The sequence below is a fragment of the Oncorhynchus kisutch genome, unplaced genomic scaffold, assembly GCF_002021735.2.
Source record: "Oncorhynchus kisutch isolate 150728-3 unplaced genomic scaffold, Okis_V2 scaffold2879, whole genome shotgun sequence".
NCBI classification, from domain to species: domain Eukaryota; kingdom Metazoa; phylum Chordata; class Actinopteri; order Salmoniformes; family Salmonidae; genus Oncorhynchus; species Oncorhynchus kisutch.
Genome location: NW_022264824.1, coordinates 566,734 through 582,182, shown reverse-complemented (window position 1 = coordinate 582,182; position 15,449 = coordinate 566,734). Strand labels below are relative to the sequence as shown.

The following is a 15,449-nucleotide window of genomic DNA, read 5'->3' as shown; positions in this document are numbered from 1 at the left end:
TACTGGTACTCCTTGTATATAGTCTCATTACTACCTGGTACCCCTGCACCGTGACTCTGTACTCCTTGTATATAGTCTCATTACTACCTGGTACCCCTGCACCGTGACTCTGTACTCCTTGTATATAGTCTCATTACTACCTGGTACCCCTGCACAGTGACTCTGTACTGGTACTCCTTGTATATAGTCTCATTACTACCTGGTACCCCTGCACAGTGACTGGTACTCCTTGTATATAGTCTCATTACTACCTGGTACCCCTGCACAGTGACTCTACTCCTTGTATATAGTCTCATTACTACCTGGTACCCCTGCACAGTGACTCTGTACTGGTACTCCTTGTATATAGTCTCATTACTACCTGGTACCCCTGCACAGTGACTCTACTCCTTGTATATAGTCTCATTACTACCTGGTACCCCTGCACAGTGACTGGTACTCCTTGTATATAGTCTCATTACTACCTGGTACCCCTGCACAGTGACTCTACTCCTTGTATATAGTCTCATTACTACCTGGTACCCCTGCACAGTGACTGGTACTCCTTGTATATAGTCTCATTACTACCTGGTACCCCCTGCACCGTGACTCTGTACTCCTTGTATATAGTCTCATTACTACCTGGTACCCCTGCACAGTGACTCTGTACTCCTTGTATATAGGCTCATTACTACCTGGTACCCCTGACTCTGTACTGGTACTCCTTGTATATAGTCTCATTACTACCTGGTACCCCTGCACAGTGACTCTGTACTGGTACTCCTTGTATATAGTCTCATTACTACCTGGTACCCCCTGCACAGTGACTCTGTACTCCTTGTATATAGTCTCATTACTACCTGGTACCCCTGCACAGTGACTGGTACTCCTTGTATATAGTCTCATTACTACCTGGTACCCCTGCACAGTGACTGGTACTCCTTGTATATAGTCTCATTACTACCTGGTACCCCCTGCACCGTGACTCTGTACTGGTACTCCTTGTATATAGTCTCATTACTACCTGGTACCCCTGCACCGTGACTCTGTACTGGTACTCCTTGTATATAGTCTCATTACTACCTGGTACCCCTGCACAGTGACTGGTACTCCTTGTATATAGTCTCATTACTACCTGGTACCCCCTGCACAGTGACTCTACTCCTTGTATATAGTCTCATTACTACCTGGTACCCCTGCACAGTGACTCTGTACTCCTTGTATATAGTCTCATTACTACCTGGTACCCCTGCACCGTGACTCTGTACTCCTTGTATATAGTCTCATTACTACCTGGTACCCCTGCACAGTGACTCTGTACTCCTTGTATATAGTCTCATTACTACCTGGTACCCCTGCACAGTGACTGGTACTCCTTTTATATAGTCTCATTACTACCTGGTACCCCTGCACAGTGACTCTGTACTCCTTGTATATAGTCTCATTACTACCTGGTACCCCTGCACAGTGACTGGTACTCCTTGTATATAGTCTCATTAATACCTGGTACCCCTGCACATTGACTCTGTACTGGTACTCCTTGTATATAGTCTCATTACTACCTGGTACCCCTGCACAGTGACTCTGTACTCCTTGTATATAGTCTCATTACTACCTGGTACCCCCTGACTCTGTACTGGTACTCCTTGTATATAGTCTCATTACTACCTGGTACCCCTGCACAGTGACTCTGTACTGGTACTCCTTGTATATAGTCTCATTACTACCTGGTACCCCTGCACAGTGACTCTGTACTGGTACTCCTTGTATATAGTCTCATTACTACCTGGTACCCCTGCACAGTGACTCTGTACTGGTACTCCTTGTATATAGTCTCATTACTACCTGGTACCCCTGCACAGTGACTCTGTACTGGTACTCCTTGTATATAGTCTCATTACTACCTGGTACCCCTGCACCGTGACTCTGTACTCCTTGTATATAGTCTCATTACTACCTGGTACCCCTGACTCTGTACTGGTACTCCTTGTATATAGTCTCATTACTACCTGGTACCCCTGCACAGTGACTCTGTACTGGTACTCCTTGTATATAGTCTCATTACTACCTGGTACCCCTGCACAGTGACTCTGTACTCCTTGTATATAGTCTCATTACTACCTGGTACCCCTGCACAGTGACTGGTACTCCTTGTATATAGTCTCATTACTACCTGGTACCCCTGCACAGTGACTGGTACTCCTTGTATATAGTCTCATTACTACCTGGTACCCCTGCACCGTGACTCTGTACTGGTACTCCTTGTATATAGTCTCATTACTACCTGGTACCCCTGCACAGTGACTGGTACTCCTTGTATATAGTCTCATTACTACCTGGTACCCCTGCACAGTGACTCTACTCCTTGTATATAGTCTCATTACTACCTGGTACCCCTGCACAGTGACTCTGTACTGGTACTCCTTGTATATAGTCTCATTACTACCTGGTACCCCTGCACAGTGACTCTACTCCTTGTATATAGTCTCATTACTACCTGGTACCCCTGCACAGTGACTGGTACTCCTTGTATATAGTCTCATTACTACCTGGTACCCCTGCACCGTGACTCTGTACTCCTTGTATATAGTCTCATTACTACCTGGTACCCCTGCACAGTGACTGGTCCTCCTTGTATATAGTCTCATTACTACCTGGTACCCCTGCACAGTGACTCTGTACTCCTTGTATATAGTCTCATTACTACCTGGTACCCCTGCACCGTGACTCTGTACTCCTTGTATATAGTCTCATTACTACCTGGTACCCCTGCACAGTGACTCTGTACTCCTTGTATATAGGCTCATTACTACCTGGTACCCCTGACTCTGTACTGGTACTCCTTGTATATAGTCTCATTACTACCTGGTACCCCTGCACAGTGACTCTGTACTGGTACTCCTTGTATATAGTCTCATTACTACCTGGTACCCCTGCACAGTGACTCTGTACTCCTTGTATATAGTCTCATTACTACCTGGTACCCCTGCACAGTGACTGGTACTCCTTGTATATAGTCTCATTACTACCTGGTACCCCTGCACAGTGACTGGTACTCCTTGTATATAGTCTCATTACTACCTGGTACCCCTGCACCGTGACTCTGTACTGGTACTCCTTGTATATAGTCTCATTACTACCTGGTACCCCTGCACCGTGACTCTGTACTGGTACTCCTTGTATATAGTCTCATTACTACCTGGTACCCCTGCACAGTGACTGGTACTCCTTGTATATAGTCTCATTACTACCTGGTACCCCTGCACAGTGACTCTACTCCTTGTATATAGTCTCATTACTACCTGGTACCCCTGCACAGTGACTCTGTACTGGTACTCCTTGTATATAGTCTCATTACTACCTGGTACCCCTGCACCGTGACTCTGTACTCCTTGTATATAGTCTCATTACTACCTGGTACCCCTGCACAGTGACTCTGTACTCCTTGTATATAGTCTCATTACTACCTGGTACCCCTGCACCGTGACTCTGTACTCCTTGTATATAGTCTCATTACTACCTGGTACCCCTGCACAGTGACTCTGTACTCCTTGTATATAGTCTCATTACTACCTGGTACCCCTGCACCGTGACTCTGTACTCCTTGTATATAGTCTCATTACTACCTGGTACCCCTGCACCGTGACTGGTACTCCTTGTATATAGTCTCATTACTACCTGGTACCCCTGCACAGTGACTCTGTACTGGTACTTCTTGTATATAGTCTCATTACTACCTGGTACCCCTGCACCGTGACTCTGTACTGGTACTCCTTGTATATAGTCTCATTACTACCTGGTACCCCTGCACAGTGACTCTGTACTCCTTGTATATAGTCTCATTACTACCTGGTACCCCTGCACCGTGACTCTGTACTCCTTGTATATAGTCTCATTACTACCTGGTACCCCTGCACAGTGACTCTGTACTGGTACTCCTTGTATATAGTCTCATTACTACCTGGTACCCCTGCACCGTGACTCTGTACTCCTTGTATATAGTCTCATTACTACCTGGTACCCCTGCACCGTGACTCTGTACTGGTACTCCTTGTATATAGTCTCATTACTACCTGGTACCCCTGCACCGTGACTCTGTACTCCTTGTATATAGTCTCATTACTACCTGGTACCCCTGCACCGTGACTCTGTACTCCTTGTATATAGTCTCATTACTACCTGGTACCCCTGCACAGTGACTCTGTACTGGTACTCCTTGTATATAGTCTCATTACTACCTGGTACCCCTGCACAGTGACTCTGTACTCCTTGTATATAGTCTCATTACTACCTGGTACCCCCTGCACAGTGACTCTGTACTCCTTGTATATAGTCTCATTACTACCTGGTACCCCTGCACAGTGACTCTGTACTCCTTGTATATAGTCTCATTACTACCTGGTACCCCTGCACAGTGACTCTGTACTGGTACTCCTTGTATATAGTCTCATTACTACCTGGTACCCCTGCACAGTGACTGGTACTCCTTGTATATAGTCTCATTACTACCTGGTACCCCTGCACCGTGACTCTACTCCTTGTATATAGTCTCATTACTACCTGGTACCCTGCACAGTGACTCTGTACTGGTACTCCTTGTATATAGTCTCATTACTACCTGGTACCCCTGCACAGTGACTCTGTACTCCTTGTATATAGTCTCATTACTACCTGGTACCCCTGCACCGTGACTCTGTACTCCTTGTATATAGTCTCATTACTACCTGGTACCCCTGCACAGTGACTCTGTACTCCTTGTATATAGTCTCATTACTACCTGGTACCCCTGCACAGTGACTCTGTACTCCTTGTATATAGTCTCATTACTACCTGGTACCCCTGCACCGTGACTCTGTACTCCTTGTATATAGTCTCATTACTACCTGGTACCCCTGCACCGTGACTCTGTACTCCTTGTATATAGTCTCATTACTACCTGGTACCCCTGCACCGTGACTCTGTACTCCTTGTATATAGTCTCATTACTACCTGGTACCCCTGCACAGTGACTCTGTACTGGTACTCCTTGTATATAGTCTCATTACTACCTGGTACCCCTGCACAGTGACTCTGTACTCCTTGTATATAGTCTCATTACTACCTGGTACCCCTGCACAGTGACTCTGTCCTCCTTGTATATAGTCTCATTACTACCTGGTACCCCTGCACAGTGACTCTGTACTCCTTGTATATAGTCTCATTACTACCTGGTACCCCTGCACCGTGACTCTGTACTGGTACTCCTTGTATATAGTCTCATTACTACCTGGTACCCCTGCACCGTGACTCTGTACTGGTACTCCTTGTATATAGTCTCATTACTACCTGGTACCCCTGCACAGTGACTGGTACTCCTTGTATATAGTCTCATTACTACCTGGTACCCCTGCACAGTGACTCTACTCCTTGTATATAGTCTCATTACTACCTGGTACCCCTGCACAGTGACTCTGTACTGGTACTCCTTGTATATAGTCTCATTACTACCTGGTACCCCTGCACCGTGACTCTGTACTCCTTGTATATAGTCTCATTACTACCTGGTACCCCTGCACAGTGACTCTGTACTCCTTGTATATAGTCTCATTACTACCTGGTACCCCTGCACCGTGACTCTGTACTCCTTGTATATAGTCTCATTACTACCTGGTACCCCTGCACAGTGACTCTGTACTCCTTGTATATAGTCTCATTACTACCTGGTACCCCTGCACCGTGACTCTGTACTCCTTGTATATAGTCTCATTACTACCTGGTACCCCTGCACCGTGACTGGTACTCCTTGTATATAGTCTCATTACTACCTGGTACCCCTGCACAGTGACTCTGTACTGGTACTTCTTGTATATAGTCTCATTACTACCTGGTACCCCTGCACCGTGACTCTGTACTGGTACTCCTTGTATATAGTCTCATTACTACCTGGTACCCCTGCACAGTGACTCTGTACTCCTTGTATATAGTCTCATTACTACCTGGTACCCCTGCACCGTGACTCTGTACTCCTTGTATATAGTCTCATTACTACCTGGTACCCCTGCACAGTGACTCTGTACTGGTACTCCTTGTATATAGTCTCATTACTACCTGGTACCCCTGCACCGTGACTCTGTACTCCTTGTATATAGTCTCATTACTACCTGGTACCCCTGCACCGTGACTCTGTACTGGTACTCCTTGTATATAGTCTCATTACTACCTGGTACCCCTGCACCGTGACTCTGTACTCCTTGTATATAGTCTCATTACTACCTGGTACCCCTGCACCGTGACTCTGTACTCCTTGTATATAGTCTCATTACTACCTGGTACCCCTGCACAGTGACTCTGTACTGGTACTCCTTGTATATAGTCTCATTACTACCTGGTACCCCCTGCACAGTGACTCTGTACTCCTTGTATATAGTCTCATTACTACCTGGTACCCCTGCACAGTGACTCTGTACTCCTTGTATATAGTCTCATTACTACCTGGTACCCCTGCACAGTGACTCTGTACTCCTTGTATATAGTCTCATTACTACCTGGTACCCCTGCACAGTGACTCTGTACTGGTACTCCTTGTATATAGTCTCATTACTACCTGGTACCCCTGCACAGTGACTGGTACTCCTTGTATATAGTCTCATTACTACCTGGTACCCCTGCACCGTGACTCTACTCCTTGTATATAGTCTCATTACTACCTGGTACCCTGCACAGTGACTCTGTACTGGTACTCCTTGTATATAGTCTCATTACTACCTGGTACCCCTGCACAGTGACTCTGTACTCCTTGTATATAGTCTCATTACTACCTGGTACCCCTGCACCGTGACTCTGTACTCCTTGTATATAGTCTCATTACTACCTGGTACCCCTGCACAGTGACTCTGTACTCCTTGTATATAGTCTCATTACTACCTGGTACCCCTGCACAGTGACTCTGTACTCCTTGTATATAGTCTCATTACTACCTGGTACCCCTGCACCGTGACTCTGTACTCCTTGTATATAGTCTCATTACTACCTGGTACCCCTGCACCGTGACTCTGTACTCCTTGTATATAGTCTCATTACTACCTGGTACCCCTGCACCGTGACTCTGTACTCCTTGTATATAGTCTCATTACTACCTGGTACCCCTGCACAGTGACTCTGTACTGGTACTCCTTGTATATAGTCTCATTACTACCTGGTACCCCTGCACAGTGACTCTGTACTCCTTGTATATAGTCTCATTACTACCTGGTACCCCTGCACAGTGACTCTGTCCTCCTTGTATATAGTCTCATTACTACCTGGTACCCCTGCACAGTGACTCTGTACTCCTTGTATATAGTCTCATTACTACCTGGTACCCCTGCACCGTGACTCTGTAATCCTTGTATATAGTCTCATTACTACCTGGTACCCCTGCACAGTGACTCTGTACTCCTTGTATATAGTCTCATTACTACCTGGTACCCCTGCACAGTGACTCTGTCCTCCTTGTATATAGTCTCATTACTACCTGGTACCCCTGCACCGTGACTCTGTACTCCTTGTATATCGTCTCATTACTACCTGGTACCCCTGCACAGTGACTCTGTCCTCCTTGTATATAGTCTCATTACTACCTGGTACCCCTGCACAGTGACTCTGTACTGGTACTCCTTGTATATAGTCTCATTACTACCTGGTACCCCTGCACCGTGACTCTGTACTCCTTGTATATAGTCTCATTACTACCTGGTACCCCTGCACAGTGACTCTGTACTCCTTGTATATAGTCTCATTACTACCTGGTACCCCTGCACCGTGACTCTGTACTCCTTGTATATAGTCTCATTACTACCTGGTACCCCTGCACAGTGACTCTGTACTCCTTGTATATAGTCTCATTACTACCTGGTACCCCTGCACCGTGACTCTGTACTCCTTGTATATAGTCTCATTACTACCTGGTACCCCTGCACCGTGACTGGTACTCCTTGTATATAGTCTCATTACTACCTGGTACCCCTGCACAGTGACTCTGTACTGGTACTTCTTGTATATAGTCTCATTACTACCTGGTACCCCTGCACCGTGACTCTGTACTGGTACTCCTTGTATATAGTCTCATTACTACCTGGTACCCCTGCACAGTGACTCTGTACTCCTTGTATATAGTCTCATTACTACCTGGTACCCCTGCACCGTGACTCTGTACTCCTTGTATATAGTCTCATTACTACCTGGTACCCCTGCACAGTGACTCTGTACTGGTACTCCTTGTATATAGTCTCATTACTACCTGGTACCCCTGCACCGTGACTCTGTACTCCTTGTATATAGTCTCATTACTACCTGGTACCCCTGCACCGTGACTCTGTACTGGTACTCCTTGTATATAGTCTCATTACTACCTGGTACCCCTGCACCGTGACTCTGTACTCCTTGTATATAGTCTCATTACTACCTGGTACCCCTGCACCGTGACTCTGTACTCCTTGTATATAGTCTCATTACTACCTGGTACCCCTGCACAGTGACTCTGTACTGGTACTCCTTGTATATAGTCTCATTACTACCTGGTACCCCTGCACAGTGACTCTGTACTCCTTGTATATAGTCTCATTACTACCTGGTACCCCTGCACAGTGACTCTGTACTCCTTGTATATAGTCTCATTACTACCTGGTACCCCTGCACAGTGACTCTGTACTCCTTGTATATAGTCTCATTACTACCTGGTACCCCTGCACAGTGACTCTGTACTGGTACTCCTTGTATATAGTCTCATTACTACCTGGTACCCCTGCACCGTGACTCTGTACTCCTTGTATATAGTCTCATTACTACCTGGTACCCCTGCACCGTGACTCTGTACTCCTTGTATATAGTCTCATTACTACCTGGTACCCCTGCACAGTGACTCTGTACTGGTACTCCTTGTATATAGTCTCATTACTACCTGGTACCCCTGCACAGTGAGTCTGTACTCCTTGTATATAGTCTCATTACTACCTGGTACCCCTGCACAGTGACTCTGTACTCCTTGTATATAGTCTCATTACTACCTGGTACCCCTGCACAGTGACTCTGTACTCCTTGTATATAGTCTCATTACTACCTGGTACCCCTGCACAGTGACTCTGTACTGGTACTCCTTGTATATAGTCTCATTACTACCTGGTACCCCTGCACAGTGACTGGTACTCCTTGTATATAGTCTCATTACTACCTGGTACCCCTGCACCGTGACTCTACTCCTTGTATATAGTCTCATTACTACCTGGTACCCTGCACAGTGACTCTGTACTGGTACTCCTTGTATATAGTCTCATTACTACCTGGTACCCCTGCACAGTGACTCTGTACTCCTTGTATATAGTCTCATTACTACCTGGTACCCCTGCACCGTGACTCTGTACTCCTTGTATATAGTCTCATTACTACCTGGTACCCCTGCACAGTGACTCTGTACTCCTTGTATATAGTCTCATTACTACCTGGTACCCCTGCACAGTGACTCTGTACTCCTTGTATATAGTCTCATTACTACCTGGTACCCCTGCACCGTGACTCTGTACTCCTTGTATATAGTCTCATTACTACCTGGTACCCCTGCACCGTGACTCTGTACTCCTTGTATATAGTCTCATTACTACCTGGTACCCCTGCACCGTGACTCTGTACTCCTTGTATATAGTCTCATTACTACCTGGTACCCCTGCACAGTGACTCTGTACTGGTACTCCTTGTATATAGTCTCATTACTACCTGGTACCCCTGCACAGTGACTCTGTACTCCTTGTATATAGTCTCATTACTACCTGGTACCCCTGCACAGTGACTCTGTCCTCCTTGTATATAGTCTCATTACTACCTGGTACCCCTGCACAGTGACTCTGTACTCCTTGTATATAGTCTCATTACTACCTGGTACCCCTGCACCGTGACTCTGTAATCCTTGTATATAGTCTCATTACTACCTGGTACCCCTGCACAGTGACTCTGTACTCCTTGTATATAGTCTCATTACTACCTGGTACCCCTGCACAGTGACTCTGTCCTCCTTGTATATAGTCTCATTACTACCTGGTACCCCTGCAGCGTGACTCTGTACTCCTTGTATATCGTCTCATTACTACCTGGTACCCCTGCACAGTGACTCTGTCCTCCTTGTATATAGTCTCATTACTACCTGGTACCCCTGCACAGTGACTCTGTACTGGTACTCCTTGTATATAGTCTCATTACTACCTGGTACCCCTGCACCGTGACTCTGTACTCCTTGTATATAGTCTCATTACTACCTGGTACCCCTGCACAGTGACTCTGTACTCCTTGTATATAGTCTCATTACTACCTGGTACCCCTGCACCGTGACTCTGTACTCCTTGTATATAGTCTCATTACTACCTGGTACCCCTGCACAGTGACTCTGTACTCCTTGTATATAGTCTCATTACTACCTGGTACCCCTGCACCGTGACTCTGTACTCCTTGTATATAGTCTCATTACTACCTGGTACCCCTGCACCGTGACTGGTACTCCTTGTATATAGTCTCATTACTACCTGGTACCCCTGCACAGTGACTCTGTACTGGTACTTCTTGTATATAGTCTCATTACTACCTGGTACCCCTGCACCGTGACTCTGTACTGGTACTCCTTGTATATAGTCTCATTACTACCTGGTACCCCTGCACAGTGACTCTGTACTCCTTGTATATAGTCTCATTACTACCTGGTACCCCTGCACCGTGACTCTGTACTCCTTGTATATAGTCTCATTACTACCTGGTACCCCTGCACAGTGACTCTGTACTGGTACTCCTTGTATATAGTCTCATTACTACCTGGTACCCCTGCACCGTGACTCTGTACTCCTTGTATATAGTCTCATTACTACCTGGTACCCCTGCACCGTGACTCTGTACTGGTACTCCTTGTATATAGTCTCATTACTACCTGGTACCCCTGCACCGTGACTCTGTACTCCTTGTATATAGTCTCATTACTACCTGGTACCCCTGCACCGTGACTCTGTACTCCTTGTATATAGTCTCATTACTACCTGGTACCCCTGCACAGTGACTCTGTACTGGTACTCCTTGTATATAGTCTCATTACTACCTGGTACCCCTGCACAGTGACTCTGTACTCCTTGTATATAGTCTCATTACTACCTGGTACCCCTGCACAGTGACTCTGTACTCCTTGTATATAGTCTCATTACTACCTGGTACCCCTGCACAGTGACTCTGTACTCCTTGTATATAGTCTCATTACTACCTGGTACCCCTGCACAGTGACTCTGTACTGGTACTCCTTGTATATAGTCTCATTACTACCTGGTACCCCTGCACAGTGACTCTGTACTCCTTGTATATAGTCTCATTACTACCTGGTACCCCTGCACCGTGACTCTGTACTCCTTGTATATAGTCTCATTACTACCTGGTACCCCTGCACCGTGACTCTGTACTCCTTGTATATAGTCTCATTACTACCTGGTACCCCTGCACCGTGACTCTGTACTCCTTGTATATAGTCTCATTACTACCTGGTACCCCTGCACCGTGACTCTGTACTCCTTGTATATAGTCTCATTACTACCTGGTACCCCTGCACAGTGACTCTGTACTGGTACTCCTTGTATATAGTCTCATTACTACCTGGTACCCCTGCACAGTGACTCTGTACTCCTTGTATATAGTCTCATTACTACCTGGTACCCCTGCACAGTGACTCTGTCCTCCTTGTATATAGTCTCATTACTACCTGGTACCCCTGCACAGTGACTCTGTACTCCTTGTATATAGTCTCATTACTACCTGGTACCCCTGCACCGTGACTCTGTAATCCTTGTATATAGTCTCATTACTACCTGGTACCCCTGCACAGTGACTCTGTACTCCTTGTATATAGTCTCATTACTACCTGGTACCCTGCACTATGACTCTGTCCTCCTTGTATATAGTCTCATTACTACCTGGTACCCCTGCACCGTGACTCTGTACTCCTTGTATATCGTCTCATTACTACCTGGTACCCCTGCACAGTGACTCTGTCCTCCTTGTATATAGTCTCATTACTACCTGGTACCCCTGCACAGTGACTCTGTACTCCTTGTATATAGTCTCATTACTACCTGGTACCCCTGCACCGTGACTCTGTACTCCTTGTATATAGTCTCATTACTACCTGGTACCCCTGCACAGTGACTGGTACTCCTTGTATATAGTCTCATTACTACCTGGTACCCCTGCACAGTGACTCTGTACTCCTTGTATATAGTCTCATTACTACCTGGTACCCCTGCACAGTGACTCTGTACTCCTTGTATATAGTCTCATTACTACCTGGTACCCCTGCACCGTGACTCTGTACTCCTTGTATATAGTCTCATTACTACCTGGTACCCCTGCACAGTGACTGGTACTCCTTGTATATAGTCTCATTACTACCTGGTACCCCTGCACAGTGACTCTGTACTCCTTGTATATAGTCTCATTACTACCTGGTACCCCTGCACAGTGACTCTGTACTCCTTGTATATAGTCTCATTACTACCTGGTACCCCTGCACCGTGACTCTGTACTCCTTGTATATAGTCTCATTACTACCTGGTACCCCTGCACAGTGACTGGTACTCCTTGTATATAGTCTCATTACTACCTGGTACCCCTGCACAGTGACTCTGTACTGGTACTCCTTGTATATAGTCTCATTACTACCTGGTACCCCTGCACCGTGACTCTGTACTCCTTGTATATAGTCTCATTACTACCTGGTACCCCTGCACCGTGACTCTGTACTCCTTGTATATAGTCTCATTACTACCTGGTACCCCTGCACAGTGACTCTGTACTGGTACTCCTTGTATATAGTCTCATTACTACCTGGTACCCCTGCACAGTGACTCTGTACTCCTTGTATATAGTCTCATTACTACCTGGTACCCCTGCACAGTGACTCTGTACTCCTTGTATATAGTCTCATTACTACCTGGTACCCCTGCACAGTGACTCTGTACTCCTTGTATATAGTCTCATTACTACCTGGTGCCCCTGCACAGTGACTCTGTACAGGTACTCCTTGTATATAGTCTCATTACTACCTGGTACCCCTGCACAGTGACTCTGTACTCCTTGTATATAGTCTCATTACTACCTGGTACCCCTGCACAGTGACTCTGTACTCCTTGTATATAGTCTCATTACTACCTGGTACCCCTGCACAGTGACTCTGTACTCCTTGTATATAGTCTCATTACTACCTGGTACCCCTGCACAGTGACTCTGTACTCCTTGTATATAGTCTCATTACTACCTGGTACCCCTGCACAGTGACTCTGTACTGGTACTCCTTGTATATAGTCTCATTACTACCTGGTACCCCTGCACAGTGACTCTGTACTCCTTGTATATAGTCTCATTACTACCTGGTACCCCTGCACAGTGACTCTACTCCTTGTATATAGTCTCATTACTACCTGGTACCCCTGCACAGTGACTCTGTACTCCTTGTATATAGTCTCATTACTACCTGGTACCCCTGCACAGTGACTGGTACTCCTTGTATATAGTCTCATTACTACCTGGTACCCCTGCACAGTGACTCTACTCCTTGTATATAGTCTCATTACTACCTGGTACCCCTGCACCGTGACTCTGTACTCCTTGTATATAGTCTCATTACTACCTGGTACCCCTGCACAGTGACTCTGTACTCCTTGTATATAGTCTCATTACTACCTGGTACCCCTGCACAGTGACTCTGTACTCCTTGTATATAGTCTCATTACTACCTGGTACCCCTGCACCGTGACTCTGTACTCCTTGTATATAGTCTCATTACTACCTGGTACCCCTGCACAGTGACTCTGTACTCCTTGTATATAGTCTCATTACTACCTGGTACCCCTGCACCGTGACTCTGTACTGGTACTCCTTGTATATAGTCTCATTACTACCTGGTACCCCTGCACCGTGACTCTGTACTCCTTGTATATAGTCTCATTACTACCTGGTACCCCTGCACAGTGACTCTGTACTCCTTGTATATAGTCTCATTACTACCTGGTACCCCTGCACCGTGACTCTACTCCTTGTATATAGTCTCATTACTACCTGGTACCCCTGCACCGTGACTCTACTCCTTGTATATAGTCTCATTACTACCTGGTACCCCTGCACCGTGACTCTGTACTCCTTGTATATAGTCTCATTACTACCTGGTACCCCTGCACCGTGACTCTGTACTCCTTGTATATAGTCTCATTACTACCTGGTACCCCTGCACAGTGACTCTGTACTCCTTGTATATAGTCTCATTACTACCTGGTACCCCTGCACCGTGACTCTGTACTCCTTGTATATAGTCTCATTACTACCTGGTACCCCTGCACAGTGACTCTGTACTCCTTGTATATAGTCTCATTACTACCTGGTACCCCTGCACCGTGACTCTGTAATCCTTGTATATAGTCTCATTACTACCTGGTACCCCTGCACAGTGACTCTGTACTCCTTGTATATAGTCTCATTACTACCTGGTACCCCTGCACCGTGACTCTACTCCTTGTATATAGTCTCATTACTACCTGGTACCCCTGCACCGTGACTCTACTCCTTGTATATAGTCTCATTACTACCTGGTACCCCTGCACCGTGACTCTGTACTCCTTGTATATAGTCTCATTACTACCTGGTACCCCTGCACCGTGACTCTGTACTCCTTGTATATAGTCTCATTACTACCTGGTACCCCTGCACAGTGACTCTGTACTCCTTGTATATAGTCTCATTACTACCTGGTACCCCTGCACCGTGACTCTGTACTCCTTGTATATAGTCTCATTATTTTATTGTGTTTCTATTTCCTAGTTTATTTAGCAAATGTTTCATACTTAAACTCTACATTAAACTCTACTTAAACTCTACATGGTTGGGAAATGGCTGGTGATGAAGCACTTCACTGTAAAGTTCACTACAGCTGTGTGTATCAGGAGCGTTTGACAAATACAAAGGGATTTGATCTCATTTGGACCTCCAGTACATTATTATGTCCACTAGTTGGCGCTACAGACCCAGAGTTTTATTCATAGAGAACAAAGTAATAGCCTTATATCACACCGAACAGGTGCCTGTCTGAAACAATTCCTTCTCCATCCTGTGAATCTCACAGAGAAATCTTTAAGCCCGAGCATCTGTTTTTTTTTAAGTGTAAGGTTTGAAAAGCACCTGGCAAATAAATATGTTATAATTCAGTAGAAAATCAGTAACGTTGTAGATTTATTATTTTTTTATCCCGTGGTCTCTCTCTCTGCTCAGTCCGGTTTAGTTGAGGTGTTCATGAGATCTGTGCTCCTCTACAAGGCAGTCTTCCAGGTGGTCTCTCTCTCCGCTGAGTCCGGTTTAGTCGACGTGTTCATGAGATCTGTGCTCCTCTACAAGGCAGTCTTCCAGGTGGTGTCTCTCTCTCTCTGCTGAGTCCGGTTTAGTTGAGGTGTTCA

At 45.9% G+C, this 15,449-nt stretch overlaps 1 protein-coding gene across 2 annotated transcripts in view; it reads left to right on the top strand.

The window, feature by feature from the left end:
- LOC116370991 (5-azacytidine-induced protein 2-like) overlaps positions 1 to 15,449 on the top strand; it is a 52,033-nt gene that overhangs the window by 15,573 nt on the left and 21,011 nt on the right. The window lies entirely within an intron of this gene.